This window comes from Lacerta agilis, chromosome Z, assembly GCF_009819535.1.
Source record: "Lacerta agilis isolate rLacAgi1 chromosome Z, rLacAgi1.pri, whole genome shotgun sequence".
Classification (NCBI taxonomy): domain Eukaryota; kingdom Metazoa; phylum Chordata; class Lepidosauria; order Squamata; family Lacertidae; genus Lacerta; species Lacerta agilis.
Window position 1 is genome coordinate 44,207,392 of NC_046331.1, and position 19,301 is coordinate 44,226,692.

Here is a 19,301-nt window from a genome sequence, read left to right on the forward strand (position 1 = left end):
CTCCTTAAATAATTTCCATTCTTTATGGACTTTTTGTCTTGTCTGTTCTCTTATTCTTCCGGTACTCTTCGCTAGTTGTAAATATCTGCCAATCCAAATTTTTTGGTAACTCTTTGTTTTTCTAATTTCTGGCTATTAATATCCTGGCAGCTGTTATGCCATATAAAATTAATATCCTATTTGGTTCTTTGAGTTCTATTAGCACCGTACTTAATAGAAATAATTCTGGTTTTTTCCTAAATGTACATTTTAATAGTTTCTTCAATTCTTCGTATACGTTGTTCCAAAAAACACAAACCTCCGGACAATACCACCACATGTGCATATATGATCCATTTTCTTTCTCACATCTCCAGCACAATGGAGATCTATTCCTGTACATTTTAGCTAGTTTCTCTGGTGTATGGTGCTACCTGTACATCTTCTTTAATATATTCTCTCTAAGGCTGTAACAGGCTGTAAACTTTATATCTACCTGCCAAAGACTTTCCCATTGATCCATCATGATGTTATGGCCCAAATCTTGGGCCCATTTCACCATTACAGATTTCACCTCTTCCTCCTTAAGATCCCATTCCAACAAAAGATCGTATATGCGTGAAATGTATCTCACTTTACTTTGTATCAATTCCTTTTCAAATTTGGATTTTTCTTTAGCCAGACCCATTTTTTAATCTATGACAAATCTTTGGTGGATTTGAAAGTATTGCAACCAGTCAGCCAGGTGTTCTTTTATCACTTCGTATTTTTTCAAAGATCAGTCCTCTTGTTTTTTCTCTAATAGCATTTCCTAAGTGGCCCATCTTCCCTCCATATTTGTTTTTTTAACCGTAATTATTTCCAAGGGGAATTTCTGAAATGTCTTTATAAGTGCTTGCACGCATGGCTCTGGGTCCCTCCCATGCTCCTCTGTGTGTGGGGAGGTCAACTCTGTTGCAACAGAACAATAAAGATCAATCTTACTAGCTGCTTTGCTTCTAAATATTCTCTGGTTGGCCTGTTTTTTTTTACTCCTACTGATGGAGAACCTGCAAAGGATTTTACAAGGGCTCTTGTGTATCCCATAAGGGAATAAGAGCAGATTTTTGCTTATTTCACCCCTTTTCTCCTCTCACAAAGCTACAATTTCCAGAGTGGTTAACAGTCATGAGAAACTCTGGGAATGTGTAGTGTGAATGTGGCCCATGTCTGCTCTCAACCTTTGTTGGGGAAAGTTGCTTGCTTGGAGCTGATAATGCAACTCCTTGCTATCTTGCATAGCAGCCAACTCCTAGGGGCCCAGATCCCTTCAGCCCCCCAACGAAATATTTGAGGGGGCTTCCCCTTCAAGCTGATGGGCATTGCCATTCAAATGTTGTGCATGCACCATCTTGTGATTGATTATGCGGGAAGGGACTGGCCTGTCCTCCCCAATATTTTATTCAAGTTGGCACCCCTATCACCTTGCCCTGTGAGGTCCAACACCAGACCAGAACATGCCAGCTATTAGTAGCATGAGAGGGCAGTGGCCTTGGCTGGATTTGAAAGGAGGGAGGGAGAAAGCAAAGGACATAACACAGGGAGAAGATGGCTGTCCCCTGGCCCCGGTATTAGCAGACTGATGAGGTAGTGACTGGATCAGGAATGCCAGGAAAGGATGGAGGTGAAAACGCCCACTCTACCCCCAGAACTCCTGATGTGGAAAAATTGCTATTTGCATTGTGATAGGAAAACTGATCTTGGCTGAACCAGGAGAACTTAGTGCAGGGACAGGCGCCTTCCTGAAATGCACCAGTGGCTAATTCTGAATTCAGTGTGGTGTAAGTGAATTTGGGGTGTTTGATGCTCACCATGCCTCATTTTGCACTTATCAACACTGAATTTGATCTGCCACTTCATTACCCACTCATGCTGTGTAATGAGGTATTTCTGTAATGCCCCACAATCTGGCTTAGTTCTGAATACATGGAGGAGCTGTGGAAAGCTTTCTAAAGTGAAACAGCCATGGCTTCATTTATGCAGTTTCTGCTGTGACAATCACAGTGCCTAGAGACAGGCAGACGGGTCATGTATCTGCAGCAGTGACCAGAGGAGGACTGACTCCACCGTTGTCTCCCAAGACAGAAGGATGTCAGCAATAAAGCTATGATGAACTTTTTCAGCTTTTTTTGCTGACAGGAAAGATGCTCCTTTTCTTCTAATAAAAGTTGCTGAAGTTGGGCAGCAGAAATTTCAAATCCATAAACATGGAAAAATAAAAGCATGAAGGAGCTGGAAATAGGAACACAAGAAGAGCCATGCTGGATCAGACCAATGGCCCATTTAGTCCAGCATCCTGTTGTCACAATGGTTGACCAGATGTCCTGTTGGGAAGCTTCAAAGCAGGACCTGAACCCAACAGCATTTTCACCGCTTATCATTCCCAATAGAACACTGAGAGACTTGGCCTCCATGAATTTGCTTAATTCTCTTTGAAAGCCATCTAGGTTGGTGGCCATCTAGTGATAACGAATTCCATAGTTTAATTATGAACTGTATAAAGAAGGACTTTTCTATGTCTGTCCTTAAATCACCCACTGTTCATCTTCCAATACTCAGCTAGGGATGGATGGATCTGCCAATTTTGATTTCTCTCAATTTCTCACACCTCCCCCCCCCAATTTTAATCTTACCTCTGGGTCTGCCACATTTCCACATTAGTTCACATATATATTCTTTCTAAAAAGCAGGTCATTAAAAAAAATGTGCCAGCATTTTATTTATTAATTTAATTTGCTAGATGCCCTAATACTGACAGCCCCTAGACACCTTGCAACAAATTGAAAATGTACAAAACAAGTGTGCTTTTCTCCTAATGTTTGTATACCATTTTGCCCAGTGTACAATTTTTTTTGCAAACAATTTCCCCTAATTTAATGCATTTTTGCATGCTACTTTCATTTTTACGCACAATTTCTCCAGTCTTCAGCACTTAGTTCTTGTATGGAGGGATGTCAATTTATGTTTTTTCTCAGTTTCTAATTGTTCCAGTTCTTCACATTTCTGTTTGTATGTTTTTCTTTCATAACGAAAGAATGTAAGAGCCGCCTGCTGGATCAGCTCAATGGGGGCCCATCTAGTCCAGCATCTCTTTCTCATAGTGGCCAAACAGATGACCCAAGCAGGACCTGAGCACAAGAGCTCCCCTCCTGTAGCTACCGGCAACTGGGATTCAGAAGCATCACTGCCTCCAACTGTAGAGGCAGAACATGACTAGTTGCCATCAATAGTGCTTTCTTCCATTCATCAGCATTTTAGTGCATGACTCTCTCTCTCTCTCTCTCTCTCTCTCTCTCTCTCTCTCTCTCTCTGTGTGTGTGTGTGTGTGTGTGTAGTCATACTCAGAGTGTTAGTCATACTCAGAGTAAACCCAATGAAACTGATGGATATGGCTGACTTGGGTCCAATAATTCCAGTGGGTTTATTCTGAACAGGACTTAGTTGTACAGAACCTAATCTATGCAATTTTGGGTGACACGCACATTTTTTTTTATTTTTTAAAAAGCATTGTCTTCCAACACAACAAAATTTTGTACATTATTTTCACCCATACACGAAAGTTTATGCACACTTATCATAATATATGTGGGTGGCACTGTGGGTTAAACCACAGAGCCTAGGGCTTAGTGATCAGAAGGTCAGCAATTCGAATCCCCGCTACGGTCCCTGCTCCTTTCAACCTAGCAGTTCGAAAGCATGTCAAAGTGCAAGATAAATAGGTAAATAGGTACCGCTCCAGCGGGAAGGTAAACAGCATTTTCGTGTGCTGCTCTGATTCGCCAGAAGTGGCTTTGTCATGCTGGCCACATGGTCCGGAAGCTGTATGCCATCTCCCTCTGCCAGTAATGCGAGATGAGCGCCGCAACCCCAGAGTTGGACATGACTGGACCTAATGGTCAGGGGTCCCTTTACCTTTTACTATGTTAAAATGCAAGCTGAACTTCTTCACTCAACATGATATCAGAGCGGCAGAAGGAGGAAATTATCTGGTTTAGGGCACTGGACAGTTTAATCCCCTGATAAATCTTGTGGAGTGGTTATCTCCAAGTTCTCTCTTCCTGTGGAAGAGGAAGAGGGGGAAATTGAAGCATCACTTATAACAGATGAGTTCAATCAGTTGCCTTTCTATTGCTTAGCAGTTCCACAGAAAAGGGGGTCAGTATAAGATGGATGGGGTTGTTTGGCCATCCTCAGTGTGTGCTTCTGTGGCTTTGATATATTTCTCTTGTCTGTGGGACTTTTCTAGGGAGCATCTGCAACACTTGTAAACAACAACAACAACAACAGAGAATCTCAGGGCATCTTAAAGATGATCAAATTCTGACTAACCACGAGGAAGAACTTAATGATGGTTAGAGCTGTTCAGTATATGAAGGGTGAATCCTTTTAGGTAAAGCTGCAAGAAAAAAAAAGTTAGCTTTGCACCTGAAAAATGAAAACAACACCATCTCTCAAGAAAAAGGACAGACATTTGAGATTCCTAGAAGTAATTGATTTTCTTTTCTAATGAAAACAGTGCTTATTACTGCTGTGAAACCTCTGAATGAATAATTACAATATTGTTTGCAATGGGCTGTTGTTGTTTGTAGCTGTGTTTCTTGTGTGGGTGAAAATTGCTGTGTTGGGGTCCCTTCCAACCCTACAATTCCATGATGTGTGAATGAGACAGAAGAGGTAGCAGTGAGACTGGGGAGATCCAGGTCCAATCTGTATAAACTTTACTATAAACTATAAACTAAACCAATTTATATTTTATAACCTAAGAAGGTAGTGTCCCATATGCCCAAATAGACCATGCTAGACTGCCTGGAATGTGTCCTTGAACTCTGATCATACCTCTGGCTTTATTGGATGGTGACAGGGAGGTGTGTGTATGAGAGTGGAAACTATTGTACAAAGGTAATATCTAAGTTCATAGCTCTATGCACCATAACACTGCCCCCCCCGACATTTGTCTGGAAGGGATTGAGGTCCCTGGGATGAAAAAATCCCCCCGCCTCTGTCTTACTGGCTCAATCGATGAACAGAGAAACTCTTCACCTGCCTTCTCCAACCTGGTGCTCTGCTAATGTCATTGGACTACAACTCCCTACATCCCTAATTACTGCTCTGACTGAGGCTGATGGAAGTTGCAGTCCAGCAACATCTAGGCTGTCCTGCAATGTTGGGAGAAATGCTGGTGAATTTTCACATGGACTTTTAAAAGGGTGTGTGTGGGGGGAGAGCACCATGATGTGGAAATGTGGAGAACTGAATCTAAGATTCAGAAACAGAGGGAAACTATCATTGACAGACTCACCCATTCCAACCAAGGGGCAACCTTACATTTTCCAAGGCTGGTTTTATGTGCCTGGTTCTCTGTGGCACATTGGGTCACATTCTGATGAATGACAAGGAGATACAGATCTGGGGTGATGTTTCTTATCAATGAATGGATTGTGGGAGCTGCAGCTTCCCTAAAAGAGCACATCCTATATGCCCATTTATTTCCAGCCACAGGCTTTGGAGCTGGCACGTGGTGTTGACCTCATTGGGCAAAGGGATAATAAAAGATAGGACATGATTGCATTCAGATGGTGTGCTACCTTTTTTTGTTGTTGTTGCAGAAAATGTTTGTGACACAAACCACTGATGGCTAGTATGCACCAAAGCAGAGGAGGCTGGAAAATGCAATTGGCAAGAGCTGTGTGGAAGGCGCAATTGTTATTCGCAGCACATCAGCTTCTGGAAGGCAGGAGGAGCACTATGCTGGAATTGTCTTCCCTAGGACAGGTTCAATTGTATCCAGGAATCAGTCTCAGCCTGCACATGGGGTTGATTCAAGGAAGAGGGAGAAAATGTTCGGGAAAGATTTGTAGAGAGCAGGAAGTGATGGCAGTTCTGAGGCTACCAGCTGCTGGTAATAAAATGAATGACAAAATGTTTGGGGAGAGGCTGTAGCTCAGTGGATAATAACACACTTTGCCTAAAAATTTAAGAAGAGCCCTGCTGAAATGATAGCAATGGATTGAGAATTAAATCTTTAAATCAAAATTAAAGCCTCCTGTCCCATGTGTGTGGGAGAAATATAAGAGTAAATAGATTGTGAAGTCCCCTTTAGCAGAGTAAAAACACACGTGCTTTTTCAGCCTACTGGAAGGTAGGAAATTATTATTATTATTTTCAGTTTTATACATTTCAATAATTTTACAATCATCTTAGCATTTCAAAACTCGACTTCCTTTTCCCCTTTCCTGCAGTACCTTAAATTTATTTTTAACATTTTCTGGATATCAAAATTAACTTAAATTATTCATTTATTCATCTACTTTAAATATATACTCTTATAAAATTGCAGGTTATTACAACAATCCTGCCAATGTTCTTATCTGTTTGAAATGTATCTGTAAATATTCAATAAACCATCATTTCCATTCTTATACAAAAAGTTTGTTACCTTGATTTCTTATTTTTCCATAAGTTTTGCCATTTCTGCATATTCCATAAGTTTTTTTATCCATTCTTCTTTTGCTGGGACTTCTTCTTCTTTCCATTTTTGGGCAAGTAAAATTCTTGCTGCTGTAGTCACATACGTGAATAAATTTCTATACAGCTTGGGTAGTTCTGTCTCTATAATTCCCAAGAGGAAGGCTTCTGGCTTGTTTTTTTTTTTTTTACAAATCGGGTCCTCCATTAAAGCGGGCACATGCTGCGGTGCGACCTGGCCACCTGATCCAGGGTTGTGGGTGGGTAATCCTGGAACAGCCACAACCCCTGATAGGTGAGTCCCGCATTGTTTGGGTGCAATCTGACCAATGGGGTGCCTCAGAAAAGGAGCAACGTGGGACCTATATAACCCACGCGAGGCTCATGAGCTTCCTCTTTGGGGCTATCGCATCGGAACACAGAACATCGGATCGTGGACCGCTGTTGCTCAGAGAGACTTCGATCGACCTTTGGTGATCGCTTCCCCCCTTAATCTTCCCTTTAGTTTCCCCTGTTCATTATCCTGTTTCCCTTATCTTTTCCCTTACCCTGTTTTTGAAGGCTTTGCCTTGGGGGCTTGGCCCCCCGGGGCCTGCAGGCCTTCATGAATACCTTCTCCCCCCTTCTTCCTCCTAGGTTGCAGAGAGTCTGTCAGGGGGGAATTTGGGTCCCTTTGGGAACCGTTCTCCACGGTCGTTGTCTTCCCACCTTCGCCTCGGTTCACCCAGCATCTGCGCCTTCGGCCTCACCGGTCTCAGCTTCCCTTGAGGCTGGTGGAGCGGGTGGGTGCCGGTGCTCCAGGGGGAAGGTCGGGAGAGCCTTCATCGGTGAGCCTGGGGTTTTTCTTGTCCTTGCGTGCATAGGCTCCGAATGGCCTGAGCTGCATGCTTGGGCAGGAACTGCCATTTTGGGTTCATAGACGCCTTCTTTTTTGGCCGCCATCTTGAGCACCATCTTATTTTGGCACCAGTGGGTGCCATTTTGTTTTAGTCCAAGTGCTATTTTCATTGCGTGGTAATTTTAGCCTAGCTAAACTTTAAGGCCTTTTTATCCTGCCAGCTAAGCGCATTCCAAACCCAGACCTGCAGGGGGGGAGGGTTACTAGGGGCGCTTCTCAGGCCTTGCACTCCCCTTCACAGCCAGTTATTCCTCAAAATACTCTGGATCGTATGTGCACATTAATGTCCAGAGTAGACACGGATCCAGCAGCTGTGAGCAGAATCAACGCTGAGCTGGATTCCCTAGCGTGGCAGTTTCCGGAGCAGCCCAATTCTCAGCTGGGTCCTTCAGCTGCTACTCTGTCTTACGAGGTGCAAGCCCCCTCGGACGCCAGCAAAGCTAGCGAAATGCTGGATCAATCAGGGGTGCTATTTTTTCAGATGCAGCAGCAGCAGCAGCCTGGTGCAGCGGTTGTTGCTAGCCCCAGAATTAGGGGGAGCAGTGCAGGAAGTTCCAGGCAGGCTTCTCAACAGGAGCCGTCGGGGTCCCTGTCAGCCCTTCCAGCACCAATAAGTCCCACAGCTCCTAATACTCAATCGGGGAATAGGCCCTCTACCTCTCAGCAAGGTTCCTCGCTTTCGTCTGTTTCTCCTCCTGTGCAGGTTTGTTCACCCCCAGCCATGGAGGCAGTCAGTATTCAATCATCTTACGAGGATCTCTCAACGCCCACATTTCCATCGTGCGGTGGCAAGAAGAGCAAGAGTGGCCGCTCCAGATGCAGGGCCAAGAGGCACAGGGATGCTGAATCATCCTCTTCCACCAGTACGTCCTCCGACACTAGTGTGTGCCCAGCGAAGTCAAGAGAGACCGGCACAATTGGCTAGAGTTCCTTGAAGGATATAATGGAACATCCTTGTGGCAGGACACTTTAAAATTAAAAATGGATTTCCAGGTCCATTCAGACGCTCCCGGCTCATTAGGGTTTGGGCTTTATCTTAGGGGTCACTGGTGTGCTCAGAGGTGGCCCGAGCACTGGCAGGGTACTGCCTTTCTTCGTGATTTAACCTTTCTTGAGTTTCCCCCCATTGTAGTAGCGGTGCACATCTTTACCTGTGAGTTCCAGGATAAGAGTGTCTGCTTCTGGTCTGACAACCAGGTGGTGGTGAGCGTGTTGGCCAGGCAGTCTTCTCGCTCCGAAAGAGTCTCCTCCCTGTTGCACACATTTGTGTTGTGATGCCTCAAGTTTAACATTGTGTTTTCTTCCCGTTTTATTCCTGGCGCCAGTAACGAAATTGCTGATGCTTTGTCACATTTTCAGATAGTGCGCTTCAGAACTTTAGCTCCAGCAGTCCGGAATATTTCCCTCTACACCTCTGGAGCCTTGGCAGCAAATTGTAATGCAGGGAGTAATTGCATCCATATCCTCATTCACCCTCTGGTCTTACAAATTGGCCTGGATGGACTTTTTGGCCTTTAGGGCCCAGTGCCCTGGACTACAGGAGACCCTTTGCCCAAATACACAGGAGGTGTTTTAGCACACCTATGCTTCTTGGACCAGGCAATGAACTCTATTCAAATCCAATTGTCAGCCATTTCCTTCTTTTGTAAGTCCCTTTATTCAAGGAACCCCTGCTCTAAATTTGTAGTGCAAAAGGCATTGGAAGGCTGGGCTAGGCTGCAACCACCGAAAGCCCCAGCCAGAAAACCAATTACTTTTTATATGCTTTGCACTATGCGCAGTAAATTGAAGCTAATTTGTTGGTCTACTTTTGAGGCGAGACTCTTTTTGGCAGCATTTTCTATAACTTTCTTTGGTGCACTGCGGGTGGGTGAGGTGGTGCTTGAGGCACCACAGGGTGGAGTTTCCAGGGGTTTACTCCTGCAGGACATCCAATTGGCTAATTCTGAGCTGTTGCTCACCATACGCAATTCGAAAATGGATCAGTTGGGCAGAGGCTGCCAGCTACTGGTGAACCTGGCCTTTGTCCAGTTAAGGATGTCTGGAAATATTTGTCCCTTTGCCCTCCTGTGAATTCTCCAATCCTTCATGTCAGGAATGTCATCCATTCCTTCAACCAACAAAAACAAGATGCTTCATAGTATAATCTCATATCTGGCAGGGAGAAACCCCCTCTCTCTTTTGCATCTATCAATATTTTATATTTCATTCTAGGTTTCCCCCCTTGCCAAATATATTTAGAAATATATTTTTGTCATGCGTTGAAACAATCTGTTTTGCCAACCACCGGAATTGATAGAAACAAAAATTACATTCTAGGTAATACATTACTTTTTATAGTTGACACTCTGCCTAATAGTGAAAGATTCATTCTGTTCCAAATTTGCAAATTTCTTTTAATATCTTCCCAGGTTTTAAAATAATTATCTTTATACAGATTTATATTATTTGCTTTTACTCATACACCTAAATACTTAACCTTCCTTTCAATCTTTATTCTGGACACATCTTGTAATATTTTTTTTACTCTCATCATTCATATTTTTAACCAAGAATTTGGTTTTATCTTTATTAATCTTAAGATCTGTTACCTCACCAATTTTTTTTTAATCTCTTGTAATACTTTGGGGATTGACTCTATTAGTTCTTCTACAGATATCACCGTGTCTTCTGCAAATGTTTTTAATATATATTGTCTCTGGAAGCTAGGAATTAGGTGATTCCACCTTTTAACTCCTATTTATTTGTGGTTGCTGACCTTTCCCATATCTGTCAGTTGCTAAGAATAAACCACACATTTTAGTTTAGTTCTTGAACTCTCCGGTTGTGTCTTTGGTGACCTGTACCTGACCTGCACCATTGCAAGCCTTGAATAAAGCTTTCTTTCTTTCTTTCTTTCTTTCTTTCTTTCTTTCTTTCTTTCTTTCTTTCTTTCTTTCTTTCTTTCACACACACACAAGGCTCTGTCATTGTATTTGGCTTGGGAGCCAGGATACTCCTTGCCTCTGCTAAACTGATAAAAACAACTCTTGCAGGGGTAGCCAGCCTGATGTCCTCCAAATACTGCTGCACTTCAATGCCCATCATCCTTGATCATTGGTCGTGATGGCCAGGGGGCTGATGGGAGTTGGAATCTAACAACATACGGAAGGCAACAGGTTGGCTACCCCTACCTTGTAGGATTCAGGGCAGGGGGTGAAGATTCATAAAGAGATCAAAGCAGGCTTGTTCCCCTGAGAACCTTTGTCAGAACAGTGAAGTCCATGGTGCTAGCTTAGTGACATCCAGCAGCTTCTGCGAATACATATTGGTGCTACTGTTGGAGGAAACCAGGGAGTGAATGGCTGCAACCACACACTCCTCTTTACATTTCTGGCTGGCCCAATTTATAAGTTTGAAGTTATAATGGTGGGCAGGATGGGTGGGGGCCCCCAGGAGACTATCAAGGAAGTTGCAAGAGGCTCAGATGCTTTCAGAATGAAATGGGGCTCTGTTTCATGGAAGAGGATAGCTGGGCTCTTAGGAAATTCTAAAGCTCTATTGGTCTACTTAAGGTTTCAGAAATAGGCTGTTTTAATTGCCCCTGACTTTATGAATCATTTTGTCTCAGCTGCAGGTGTATTTTGCAGACCTAGAATAGCTTTGGCAATCCAGAGTCACTTTGTGGCCTCTGAGTGTCTGTGGAAATGAACCTCCCCTTATCCAACAGCTCTCTGCAGCTCCCTGATTCATTATCAAGATTATAATATCTGTGCACTGACGAAAACATTGGCTTTTCCTTTTTTCCCCTTTTTTGATCATTCATTGGCAGAATCCCAGCAGCAGAGGTAAGCGTCATACAGCAGGGAAGTCAAACCATTGCAGTTTTAAAGATGCTATTTATTTCTTGGAAAGCAGCCTAGATTTAGATAATGGCTCCCTGACCGCAATAGCGGTGTGACATAAATTGGCTTCCTGATCGCCATATTTAATACCAGTGGATCACAGAATCATAGAATTGTAGAGTTGAAAGGGAAACCAAGGGCCATCTAGCCCAACCCCCTGCAACAGAGGAATCACAGCTGAAGAGTCCCTGACACCTGACCATCCAACCTCTCTTTAAAAACCGCCAGTGAAGGCAAGCTCAACATTTTCCAAGGTAGTCCATTCCACTGTCTAACAGCTCTTCCCATCAGAAAGTTCTTCCTAAAGTTTAGTTGGAATCTCCTTTCATGTGATTTGAATCCATTGGTTTATGTCCCACCCTCTGGGGCAGCAGAAAACAAACTTGACCCAGCTTCCATGTCACAGTTCTTAAGATATTTGAAGATTTCTATTATATCACCTCTCAGCCTTCTCTTCTCCAGGCTAAACATACCCAGCTCCCTCAGCCGTTTTACCCAGGCATTTGCTATGTGAAGAATACTGTGTATGGGAACCTTAAGAACCTTGCAAGAAAGTGTGTTATACATTGTAATTGCTTTTAGAATGTTTCAAACAGTTTTAGAATGTTTTTGCTCTGTTTTTAGATTGTACATCTGTTTGCCACCCTAGGCTGTTCCTGGGAGGAAAGGCGGGATATAAATTTCATAAACAATGGATAATAATATTTATGTTTTATATATGTGTTGGAAAAGGCAGCAATAATTTTCAAGGGGTCGAGCTGCTCCCTTATGAAGAAAGGTTACAACATTATTATTTGTTATTATTTTTTACATTTGTTAGTCACTTTATTTTTTATTTTGTTTTAAAGGCTCAAAGAAACTAAAAACAGTCTGAAACACTGGGGGCTTTTTAGCTTAGGAAAAAAGGCCAGTAGACATGTCAAGTCAGTGGGGTGGCAAAGGAATCCTTTTGTCAGACCCAGACCCTGTGCAGCCGAGAGCTGAGAAGTTATGCACCAGGAGTTGGCCCTGAAAGCTTTTCTAGGAGTTGGATGGTGTCACCTGAATTATCACTGCAGGTTTGCTTTCCAATAATTGGAAACACGCAGCTTATAGTGGATCAAAATGATTTGTGCTGGAGGGGAAAAAACCCCAAGCAATCAGATCTCCGGAATCTTTAAAACGGCATCCGCTTCACAGCAAAGGCATTTTTCATGCTCAATGGAGCTGTTCTGCACTAGCAACACAGAACAATCCCATCCTCTCAGTGGCAGAGGAATAGGAGAGGTCTTTGAAATCCCCCACACTCCTGTAGTGGTTTGCCTAATATAACAGGTGTAAAGCCTGCTTTTTGCATGGAGCATTGGGTTTTCAAATCCACTCAGTGGCGCAAGGCTTTCTCAAGCAAGGAACATGGGGGGCGGGGCTGCCAAGATTGGAGCCCTCCCTCGTTACTTCCACAGCTTCGACAATGTAGGCCTGAGAAACTGCTTCTGGCTGTAAGGGCAGCAGAAGGCCAAGCAGCTCAAATTCTGCTCCCTTGCCTGAGCCACATCCATTGTGCATGGGTGGTGGGTACAAGGTGGAACACCAGCAGGGTGCGGCTGAATGGGAAGCATGTGCTGTGGGGTGGGGTTGGGGGTGACATCGAGAGCCTGGGTGACTCATTGCCAAAGCTGCAGAGCCCTTGATTTGCAAAGACAAATAGGTTCCTGCAGAAGTTTCAGACTGAATAGTGTCCCAGCTGTCAATGTGGGCACCGACTGATGGCAAATTCCTGCTTTAATTAATAGAAGGGGGAAGCAGGCAGAGCTAACCCGCAATCCTCTCCTTCCTTTCCTTGCCATGCAGCATATGCAGAGACTCCTCCATTCCCGAGGCTTGGAATTCACATGGATAACTGCAAGATGTGTTTGGTTTGGCCAGGGATGGGGCATCTCTGCCCCCCAGGGCCAAATGTGGACACCACGGCTGCTCAGTCTGGCCCCCAGGTTTCTTCCCACACTACCAACTTCCTCGGCTGCATCCCTTTGGCTGAAAAAGTTTCACCACAATAAACTGGCCACCGGGAAGTTAATCCAGCCCAAGGTATGTCTTTAAGGAGTTGAAAACCTATTGCTGGATTGTTGCCGATGTGTTGTTGTTGCTTTTTAAGTGAGCTGCCATGACTTGAGGCAGCAAAGCTTCTGCATACCAGTTGCTAGTAACCACAGGAGGAGAAAATTCTCTTGTGCTCAGGTCCAGCTTGCAGGCTTCCCATTAGTGCATCCATTTGCTGGATTAGATGGGCTACTGGCCTCATTTAGCTGCAGGGCTCTTCCAATGTTTCTGGCTGCCCTGAGTGGAAGACTGGGGGTCTGTGGCTTCTCCCTTGCTTCTCTTTTCCAGGCAGGCCCTTTCAGCTCAAGGAGGCCTTGAACTAGCACCCTTGCAGTCCCAGAATAGGTCCTTGGGACCAAAGAAAACATTACACACAAAAAAAATACCAGCAGTCAGGGATGTGGCCCTAGGAGGAGGTGCATTAACTTGCAAGTTTGCTTACCCTGTGAATTTTTAAAAATAATTCCTACTCTTCAGCCAAAAAGGCTCCCAAATTGGTTTACATACAGCCAGTTAAAACAAGACAGTCCCTCCTCACTGGCTTACAATCTAAAGAAAATGCAGCACACAAAGAAAAGGGGACAGGGAGGGAAGAGGACAAAAGTAAACTCATGTGCCAATTCTTAAATAGTAGTTCTTATAATGACCGGCTGGCATAGAGACAGTTCAGGGGTAGGAGGTGGCCTTTTGTCAAAGCAGGTGGAATGAGCCCTGCTTCTTGTCCCTGTCCCAGAGGCAGTCTGGCAGAATGGCTACTACCAGGGGACAGTTGAAGGTGAGGAGATCCAACAGAGCAGGTCAGTCAGCAGAACTGATCAAATGAACCTTTGTTCACCTGAAATTAACAGAAGCAGCTAAGAGGGGCAGATGGGGCTTGTCAGCCTGGGAAAGTAACCCATCTAGAAGAAGGAAAACTCATCTAGCCCATCCCATCTAGAAGAAGGAAAAAATAGAAATAAAACATTATTAGAATGCAAAACTCCGTGGTGGATTTCACCATTGGAAGCCTTTGCAGTGAAAAGGAAAAATATGGCGAGTGATTGGGCTACGTATAAAGATTTATTGATGGAAGTTGACAACAAATTAAAACTTAAATCATTTGAAGAGTTAAGAGGAAAATTAACAGATTGGTTGCAGTATCGTCAATTGCAGGATGTATTTAAGGAAGATAATAAGAATAATGGTTTTGGCAATATTAAATCAAAATTAAGAGACAGAGTTGTTAGATAGTAAAAGGAAAACATTGTCTAAAACGTATAAGCTGTTATAAGAATGGCAAAAAAATGAAGAAGTAAAGACAGTTATGATCAAATGGGCTCAAGATCTGGGCCACAATATTGATTTTAATATGTGGGAAAAACTACGGACAAAAACAGTTAAATGCTTCTATGGCACTTAAGGAAAACTTAATGAAGATGATGTATAGGTGGTACTTGACGCCGACCAAACTTGCGAAAATGTATAGAACCCAAGATAAGATATGTTGGAAATGTAAGGAAAAGAATGGGAAGTCTTCACAATGGAGGTTATGATGAAACCTGACCTTCCTTTTAATTTATTTATAACTGCATGAGACATAAATACCTTTCTCTCAGGCATCCAGGAAATCTTGCTAATAAACCTTTAATTGTTGCTACAGTTAATTAATACTTTGGGGTGGGGGTGGTGTCTCTGAATTAATATTGGCATCTACCATGCCTTTCTGTTTGATGACAGCAGAGTCCCACCTGCACAATTAAAGAGGGTCTATTTGTTTGAATATTTGTCCCATATGTTCCAAAGTAATTTTGTTCCAATTTTCAAGGATGGCAGGTGACACTTCACTGTAGTGGAAGGAAAACATATGCCTACCTTATGGTGCCTTACCAACACCCCCTCCTCGTATTTCCTGGTGGAATTTCTTACCTGTACCCTGGCCTTTTACCTATATATGCACACACACATTTTTTTTTCACTCCCCAGCCCCATTTTAATAAGCAAGTTGTGGACATTGCTTCAACAACTAACATGAAAAGCCTCTTTGGAGAGAAAAGAAGAGGCATGAGTTGGCGGCATGCAAACCTGACCTGTCTGGATGCCTTACATCAAAACAGATGGGCATCCCTCAATGTCCACTCATGGGATGTCCAGGATAATGCAATCTGACAGTTTCTTGTAGCTCATCATCAAATGCATGAAGACAGAACAGAATATCAAGCTTCCAGCAGGAGAGGGAATATGTTCAGATCTGGGGGCACTGGGGTGGTGTGCATGTAAGAAAAGAACATGAGATGATGATGGTATTTGCGGGAGGATCATGAAGGGCTGATTCAAATAATAGTCCAATTCAAAGTAGATCCATTGAAAATAACGGGCATGGCTTACTTAGGTCCATTAATTTTAGTTGGTCCACTCTGATAATAACTTAGCTAGAACACATAATTTTTTTTGGAGTTACTTTGGACCACAATGTTTGTTGAGTTATGGTGTTCTGACCAGGATGCAACGTCAGGACGGAGTGCACATGCATGAAATCCTCTGCATGCGCGCTCTGCTGCTGGGCCGCCGTCGCTCCCACGGTGACTTTGCGAGCCACTGAATGAGCGGCAGCTCGTGGGGCTGCTGAGCGCGAGCAGTGGGCGTAAGGCCGTGCTGCTTTTCACACGTGGCAGCCCCACGAGCCGCCGATTGCTCCGCGGCTTGCAAGGTTGCCATGGGAGCAGCGGCGGCAGCCCCATAGCAGTGCTGGCAGGCAGGCCGTGGGGCGGAGTGGCCTCGCTCCGCAGCTTGCTCGCAGGCCGCCATGCAGGTTTGTGAGCAGGCTGCAAGGCGAGGCTGCCTTGCTCCGCGGCTTGCTCAGGGCCTGCCAGTGGGGCGGGGCGGGGCCGGCCCAAGTGTCACCCCTCCCCTGGAACACGGGGCGCCCTGCCCCCTACACCCCGTCCTCATTACGCCACTGGTTCTGACAAGCAAAATCAAAAGGAAGCAATTTAGTTTTTGAGACGTAATATTAATTTATAGATGGATGGATGAATAGATAGATAGCAGAATTTAAATGCAACTGCTCTAAATGTAACTGAACTCAATGGGACTGATTCTTCAGTAGTTGTGCATAGGATGGCAGCTTTGGGTTGTTTCTGTACTGCTTAACATTTTTGACAAAATCTCTAAGTGGTTTACAAAATACTGACAGCTCTCAACATGCACTGGAGTTTCATTCTAAAGACAAATTCATGTTTTCTCAAAACATTGGGTTCTAAGGTGGGTGGTATTTGCAAGGGTTTTATCCCCTGGACACCCATCCTCTTTATGCACCCTTTAATTTTTTAATTCCCCCAAGCACATAAAGCTGAATGCACATAAGTTGCAAGTTACTTGTATCACAAAGCATCACAAATCAAAACTGAAATATATGACTGAAAATACTGCCTGCTACTTGCAAGTCTGAATTCTGCATTCTGCATCTCAGTTATGCTTACTTTACCAAGGACAGTGTTAAATCTGAAAGGCTGTCTGTAGTTTGTTAAGGGTTCTGGGAACTGTAGCTCAGTGACAACTCCCAGGTTTCTCCGGGGACAGCCATGTGCTTTAAATGTATGGCATATATGAATCCTATGACTCAAGAGGCTGTCAGTTTCAGCAGGTCTCCTCTGAGTATAACTTAATAGCATAAGAAGAGGGTGCTGGATCATGCCCATGGCCCATCTAGTACAGTCTCCTGTTCTCACAATGGCCACCCAGATACTATTCTCTGTGGTTTCTGACCATGGAGGCAGAACATAGCCATCATGGCTAGCAGCCACTGATAACCTTATCCTCTATGAATTTGTCTAATCTTCTTTTAAAGCTATCAAGGCTGGTTGCCATCACTGTCTCCAGTAGGAGGGAGTTCCATAGTTTATTTATGTACTGCATGAAAAAGTACTTTCTTTTTTCTGTCCTGAATCTTCCAGCATTCAACTTCGTTGAGAGTCCACGAGTTCTACTGTACAGAGAGAGAGAGAATTCTTTTTCTCTATCCACTTTCTGCACACATGCATAATATTATTAACTGCTGTCATGTCATCTCTCAGCAGCCTTTTTCTACGATGAAACATTGTTCCAGTCCCTTGATCATTTGGTTGCCCTTTCCTGAACTATTTCCAACTCTACAATATTCTTTCTTAGGTGAGGTGAGGTGACCAGAACTGTCGTTTCCCGCATACCTTGCATAATTTTATATAGTGGTACCTTGGGTTACAAACACCTTGGCTTACAAACACTTCAGGTTACAGACTCCGCTAACCCGGAAGTAGTACCTCGGGTTAAGAATTTTGCCCCAGGATGAGAACAGAAATTGCGCACTTGCGGCGCGGCGGCAGCAGGAGGCCCTATTAGCTAAAGTGGTACCTCAGGTTAAGTGTCTTCAGGTTAAGAACAGACCTCTGGAACAAATTAAGTTCGTAACCCGAGGTACCTCTGCTATGCCACTTTTTACTCTCCTTTTCTCTAACCCACTGTTTTCAGCAAATTCAATCTCTGGAGGGAGGTGAGAGGATAACTATTATGTTTGTCTAAAAAATGATGCTTGTGTGAGTATTAGCAAATGAATCAGTCTCCTTGTTATTAATAAAGGAGCCACTGCTAGCACAGCTGGTTCATTGACTCCAGCAGCGATCCAAGCCTTGCTCAGTATGAGAAAAATGGCACCTTGTAATATTGTGACTACTGAAAAGGGAGGTCAGAGAACAGAAGGAACTGGAGGCTGTGTGTGTGCAGGTGTGTGTAGGCACAAAATCACAGCAAAGGGAGTCACAATGTCTTGGACTTGCCCTCTTAGATTAAAATGAGGACCATGCATAGATCCAAACTTTGTACTTAATTTACCCTGGGGATATAATCTGACTTGAAAATGTTTGTCCTTTTCCATGTTATGTACATTGCCACCCACAATATCACAGGTCTGCAGAAGTCATTCAACAGAATGACATTCTTAGGGTCACTTTCAAAAGTGGTGCTCAGTTTCATTCAGTCATTCGGGGTTGTTGTTTTTTAACCTACATGGCTGGCACATCAAGGCACCCTTAAGCTCCTTTTTCACATTTATAGCTTTTCTTTCCTCCTGTGAGCTCAAGGTGGCACACATGGCTTTCTTCCTCTCCATTTTATCCCGACACCAACCCTGTGAGGTAGGTTAGGCTGAGAGGCAGGGAGCGGCTCAAAGTCACCCAGTGAGCTTCATGGCTGAGTAAGGATTTGAACCCTAGTCTCCCAGGTCAGAGCCGAACACTCTAACCACCACACCCCTTCTTCCCCTTACAGCTTCCTGCTCAAACCAATCCTGTGTGTGTTCCTGATCCAAGATTTTATATTATTTATTTAAAATATTTTTGCCCTGTGTTTCAGCTGACAAAAAGGCTCCAGGAATGGCTTATGAACATCAACCAAAAGACAGACCCAGTGCTCAGGCTCCAACCCAAAAGGAATCATAGAACCATAGAATTGTAGCACTGGAAGGGACCCCAAGGGTCATCTAGTCCAACCCCCTGCAATGCAGGAATCTCAACTAAAGCATCCATGACAGACGACCATCTGCTTAAAAACATCCAAGGAAGGAGAGTTGGTGGGGGAGGGAGGTAACACTAGTTCTTTAGTTACAGAGTTCTTGTAATGACCCTCTGGAATAGAAAGAGCCTAAGGAGAGGAGGAGCCAAGAACTGCTGGCCTATCTCAGCTGAGTTGATGGGAAGGCCCTACTATCTTGCCTCTCCCTGTTTTAACTAGTGTATGAAATCATCAGCTGTAGCTTCATTCAAGCTGACAGACACCCCTGCGGTCAGAGCCATCCCCTCCAATCAAGCTCCAGGGCGCATCAATTAACTTGCACAGGTATCGCCTAGTCCTGAGGCTCAGCTGTAATCATGGAAATAGGAGAAGGGGATATAGCAGTGATGCATTACATATTCCGGTCATGGTATCTGAGGATTTATTTGGCTCCA